Source organism: Adiantum capillus-veneris, chromosome 4 (genome assembly GCF_014529385.1).
Source record: "Adiantum capillus-veneris isolate H3 chromosome 4, ASM1452938v2, whole genome shotgun sequence".
NCBI lineage: Eukaryota > Viridiplantae > Streptophyta > Polypodiopsida > Polypodiales > Pteridaceae > Adiantum > Adiantum capillus-veneris.
In genome coordinates, this window is record NC_140934.1 from 82,562,968 (window position 1) to 82,568,967 (window position 6,000).

The 6,000-nt window shown below is 43.8% G+C and overlaps 1 protein-coding gene across 3 annotated transcripts in view; it reads right to left on the bottom strand.

Moving 5' to 3' along the window:
- LOC147459503 (AT-rich interactive domain-containing protein 2-like) overlaps positions 1–3,954 on the bottom strand; it is a 65,277-nt gene extending 61,323 nt beyond the window's left edge. For 2 of the 3 annotated variants that reach the window (XM_086510769.1, XM_086510770.1), the window contains exon 1: positions 3,645–3,954. The gene's annotated coding sequence lies outside the window, so the exon portion shown is untranslated. The remainder of the gene's footprint in view (positions 1–3,644) is intronic. The other variant, XM_086510768.1, reaches the window with a different exon arrangement.
- Between the last annotated feature and the right edge of the window lie 2,046 nt (positions 3,955–6,000).

Sequence of the window (6,000 nt, forward strand, 5' to 3'; positions counted from 1 at the left end):
CCAAGGGGCTCACTTTGCAGAGGATCTGGATGCAGAGTCTGAGAGCGAGCACCCGCAAGCAATTGTACTTTGCTCAAAGATTTAATATAAAAAGAAATACCGAAAGGGGCGCCAGTTTTTGCGGCCAATACCTCTGCCATCTGGGCACGGAACTCCATCGGGCCGTCTCTCTCTCTCTCTCTCTCTCTCTCTCTCTCTCTCTCCATTAAAGTTCAGTGATTATGAAGTTTCTGTTCGAGTGTTGCTATTGATTTCTCCCTTCGAGTGTCCAAGCCGGTTACATGCTACATGCTCAACTCAATTCCTCGACTCACCGCGCTCTACCCACCATAATTCTTGCCAAGCCAGTGAAAAGCAAGTTATAATTAGAGCTGGCTCACATTGTCTACCATTTTAAATTAGAAGCTAAAAAGTGGCCCACTCGCCAATTCAAAATCGTCTCCATGGGTTGAGAGCAATAGAGACCATAAAATTCTAGTAACCGCATACGGATTATCAAATTAAAGGGAGATTCATTAACGCTACTCTCGATCCCACCAAGTTCAGATGGGAAATTAGACAAATCAAGGCTAGCTTTTGTTTGGTTTTGGGGGGGGGGGGGAGGGGGTAAGAGTTTCGGCATCTCAAATGAACTGCCCAATGTGAAGAGGAAGCTCTAAAACCCCAACAACACACCCCAAAACGGTGATCGAACGTGGGTAGGTAAGTTGAAAACCTTGAGTGCAGTTTCCACAGCCATTACACTCCCCTAGAAAGCTACTATCGAATATGTATTTTATAAAGAAAAAAAGAACACTCCTCCAGCCCCTCCTGCTCCTGCCGCCATCGCTATCCCCTGCTCACTCGTGCTGCAAATGGTTTCGCCCTCCTGATCCTGATGCCATCGCCATCCCCTACTCCTACTGCATCCTACCATCGCACGCCACCTGCATCTGCACTCCCTACCCGCCAACCAGGAGTCTCAAAGGATCTTGAAAGATACGCATTTTAGATGAATGGTTGAGGACTCTCTCTCTCTCTCTCTCTCTCTCTCTCTCTCTCTCTCTCTCTCTCTCTCTCTCTCTCTCTCTCTCTCTCTCTCTCTCTCTCTCTCTCTCTCTCTCGTGCTCACTCCCCTTGATCTCTAAGCTTCCGCATCGTCGACTTTGACATGGTATTAGAGCATCTTGGTGTAGCTCATGCATAAGGAACCTTGGTGGAGACGGAGCTGCAAAGTGAAAAGAAGAAGAGATATGTCGCCGGCATCCACCACCCTCTACAATGGCATCTCAAAGCGCCAGTGTTTTCCTAGCCAGCACCAATATTTTCCCCTCTACTAGTCCCTGCGAGCATTTTGGAACGCCAGATTGGCGGTAGCTTTGGCCATGGTCCTGCGAGCGTTTTGAAACGCCGCTATTCTCCTTTGGCAACAGCACCCTACGTTTTGGCTAGCGTTTTGAAACACTCAGACGATCTCCCCTCTTGGCGGCACCAACGAAACCCTCCACAAGCCATTGCGTTTTGAAACGCTGTGACCAACCTCCCCACCCCTTCCTTGTCGACGACAGCCCTCCCTACCAATGCCCCAAGCATTTTTTGCAACAGCGTTTCAAGACGCTATTCTTGAGGGTATCTTGAGGTACTGGAGCACCCCCACCGAGATTGTCTTGGTGATTAGGAGGGATTCTTGTGCACCTTCTGTAGAAGGTTTGGAGAATACAACGGGGCCGTGTTGAACCTTAAAGGAGTGGCTTTGTGCCAATCTTACGACCATTGTTGAAGGGTTTTGTGGCGGATCGGGAGAAGTGCAGGACCTCAAGAGAGGGATAGCAGTTTTTTTTTTCGGAGCCATTTGGGAAGAGCAGAGGAGTGGAACTCCTTGGTTCTTGGTTTGTGCGGTCACTCTTGGAGTGCGCGAAGGTTTTCTCGGGATTCCAATTCTTGCAACTTCATCATGGCCCCCCCTTGCTCGAGCACCCACGACGACAACGACCATAACCAACAAGTGGCTATGGATAGCGGATCAACCATCCAGTTAGCGGCCTATGCACCGGCACAGTTCTCAAGGAACCCGGTAAATTGTTTGGCTCGAGATTGTGAAGTCAAAAGCAAATGAACGAGTTTGTTAGAGGACAGCCGCAAAGGCAAGTTGGACAAGGATAGCAGTACGAGTGCTCGGTTATCTGCCACGAGGTACGACCACAGTTGTTATGAATGTGACTCAACGCTTTATTTGGCTCGAGACTTTGAAGCCAAAGACAAAAGCAGGAACTCGCAGATAGACAAAGACAAAGGCAAGCTGGACAGAGATTACGGTCATAAAGATTTGACATAGGACATCGGCATGGAACACATGGCAGCGGCCACGGTGGCCTCAACGTCAGATTTCTAGTCAAAGTGCAAGTGTCACCACTAGCTTCAACCAAAGAGAGGCTTGTGAGTGGTAGAGAGGGACAAAAAGTGCTTCCTACAATTAATTTGGACCCTTGTGTTGGAGTTCAAGTTATCGGTGTTTGGACCCGTAGGTCGGAGTTCAATGCACATGCATTTGGCAGGGAACCAATCAGATGTCTAAGACACTAAGGATAGGCGCACCAATTCATTGTTGTTGGTCAGATCATGGATAGGATGAGTTCCACATTTCGTTTTATATTTTGGACGTAATGTGTTCACAGTTCATGAATGGGGATTATTGGACGCAGTGTGATCTACAGCTCCAATTTTCTACAAAGGCAACCGATACTCAAGATGGCATTATTCTCAGGTATAAAGTTGAGGGGAGCAACACCTAGGTGTATCCAGTTGGTGGCCACTTCTGGGGTGTCCATAGTAGCTTCTTCATCGACTTGGCCTCACTATTGATATCCACTATGAGCTGCAGAGAGGGTGTTAAGAGTTTTGGCATCTCAAGTGAACTGCCCAATGTGATCCCATTATTTAGTTTGGCTTTTAGGTATTCATTTTACTTATTTGTCAAAGTCTAGGTAGGGCAATTTAAGAGATTGCTATATAAGCAATCCCTTGCCTCCATTGTATACACATTAAGTTGTTCATTGCCAAAGTTGATTGGTTCAAGAGACTCTCTCTCTCTCTCTCTCTCTCTCTCTCTCTCTCAAAGTCTGGGTAGGGCAATTTGTTGAGGTTGCTATACAAGCAACCCCTTGCCTCCATTGTATACACATTTAGTTGTTCATTGCCAAGGTTGATTGGTTCAAGAGTCTCTCTCTCTCTCTCTCTCTCTCTCTCTCTCTCTCTCTCTCTCTCTCTCCCCTTGGTCTCTACGCTTCCGCATCGTCAGGTTTGGCTTTTATATATTTATTTTACTTATTTGTCAAAGTCTCGGTAAGGCATTCCTGCGGTTGCTTGTATAAGCAACCCCTTGCGTCCATTGCATAAAGCTATTCATTGCCAAGGTTGGTTGGTTCATGATTCTCTCTCTCTCTCTCTCTCTCTCTCTCTCTCTCTCTCCACTTCCGCATCGTCGACTTTAACGCGGGGGACTCTTGTTCCTCTCTACATAATCATGAGAATCTTTGGCAAAAGGGGAACTATAGTCACAAGAAAAAACATATGTGATTCAGCATCAAATCTTCTGGATTCTCGCATGAGAAAATATCCCAAATTCCACTATTCTAAACACTATCAATTCCCAAAGGAAATATTACCTGGCAACACACTAGAAATCAGTCACCAAACCCTGCAGATGCGTAGATACAACCCCAAATTACACTGCCTCGCGAGTTGAGCCTGCAGGCGCGGAGGTTTTCAAGCCCCACAAGTCATAGCTGCGCTCGAAGGTGTGTAGAAGCAGTGTGCAACACACGTCGTTTGCATTGAAGCCTCGCAGGTGCGCAGCGACGTCTCTGACATGTTTATTGCATATCGGCTGTCCCTTCCACTACTATGAGAATCTCCATGAAAGGCTCCACTCTCCATCTCATAACTATAGGTTTGCCTTCAACTATAGACTGTAAAATTGGCATTCGTGGGGATTGAACTCGACACTATTGACATTAGTACTAAACCACCACGCTGTATTGACACCCACAACTTATACATTATACTTAAAGAAAATTAGAGCGCACGAAAATCGCCTCTTCGTTGGGGCTCTCGCCATGCCGCTGTTATAGCACGCACCCGTCTACGTCGTTGTCACACGCTCCCATGTCTACCACGATCGAGCCACCCACAACCTCCCCAGTTATGTGGCACACATCTGCACCATCCGCTTGGTTCATATGCCTGCCCCCAACCCACCCCGCGGTGTCTTGCATCCTTGGCATCTCCATGGATTTGCACTAATTTTTTAATTAAATCCACCTAGGGGCCCTTACTTTAGCAGTGTTCAAGAAAAATCGATTTCACAAACATACAAAATTCCCTTTTGGTAGATTCAAAGAGGAAATTTTTCAAAATGATTGGTATTTCTCTATGCATAGAACTGAATGATAGATTTTGGTGCAAATTTCCATGTTATGCATCATAAAGATTGTTTCTCAACTTATGCGAAAGGCTATCAAGGCATTGTCAAGTTGGGTGACTCTTATGTCCTTGACATTGTTAGCATTGGAGAAATTTGGTCGGTGCTCTCAAATGGTAAAGAATTTGTACTACACAATGTTAGACATGTTCGTGAGTTAGCAAAGAGCTTAGTTTCCATGGGACACCTTGATGACCTTGGTTACACCCGAGTTACACAACCATACTTGGGAATCACTCTTGGACTATCAAGAAGGGAAATTTGGTTATTTTCAAGGGTCAAAAGCATGGTTCATTGTATCATAGGCATGTGTGTCAATGTTCTTGTTATAGGCGAGCTGCCATCTACTGAGTTGTGGCATTGCTGGCTAGGCCATATGAGCCAAAAGGGAATGAAAATGTTGATCATTTTGGTTACTTGCATGTTTTGAGTTTTAGTGACTTTTTGATTTGTGAACATTGTATCTATGGCAAGAAAACTAGGAGTGTTCATCTGCCTATGATTAGAAAGCGATTGGAGCCTTTTAAACTTGTTCATAGTGACGTCTATGTGTATATGTCATCAAGTCTCTAGGGAGAGCTAATTACCTTGCGACATTCATTGATGACTTTACAAGGAAGGTGTGGGTTTATACTTTGAAAAGTATGGATGAGATTTTCTCTTCTTTCCAGAAGTTCCTTGCACTAGTTCAGAATTAGTCAAGTAAAACCTTAAAGGTTTAAGGACTAATAATGGTGGGGATTATCTCTCAAGATAGATGGTTGACTTCAGTGCAAAGAGAGGAATTAAGTGGCAGTTTGCAACGGGGATGGGAATAGAGCGAGCTTTGGAGAGAGCATTTTTCATCCTTCTCATTAAATGTTGTATTTTCTAAAAATGCTTGCTATAGAGATTATTAGAGAGAGATTTTGGGAGAGAGCTTTTTTTGTTATAATCTTTATTTTTAGAGAGGCTTAAACGACACATTAGATGTTTTAACTTGGAAAACTAAATGCAGAAGGTGGTGTTAGATTTTCCTCATGGAGATGGGGTAGAGAAAAAAGTGTATGAGAAGGAGCTCTCCAGCTCCAATATCCCTCCCTCTCCCTCTCTCTCTCTCTCTCTCTCTCTCTCTCTCTCTCTCTCTCTATATATATATATATATATATATATATATATATATATATATATATATATATATATATATATATATATATATATTATTTTCCTATATCACAAGGTGACAGATGATATCTCTCTCTCTGTGTCTCTCTCTCTCTCTCTCTCTCTCTATATATATATATATATATATATATATATATATATATATATATATATATATATATATATATATATATTATTTTCCTATATCACAAGGTGACAGATGATATCTCTCTCTCTCTCTCTCTCTCTCTCTCTCTAAACACATCTGTCAAGGTGATTATTGCTCACCAAGCTCTCTATCTCTCAGGACTCTCTCTCACTATATTTGCGAGATGTTTCAACCATTCTCTCTATGAGAACTTTCTACATTACACTCTCTCTCACTATATTTGCGATAT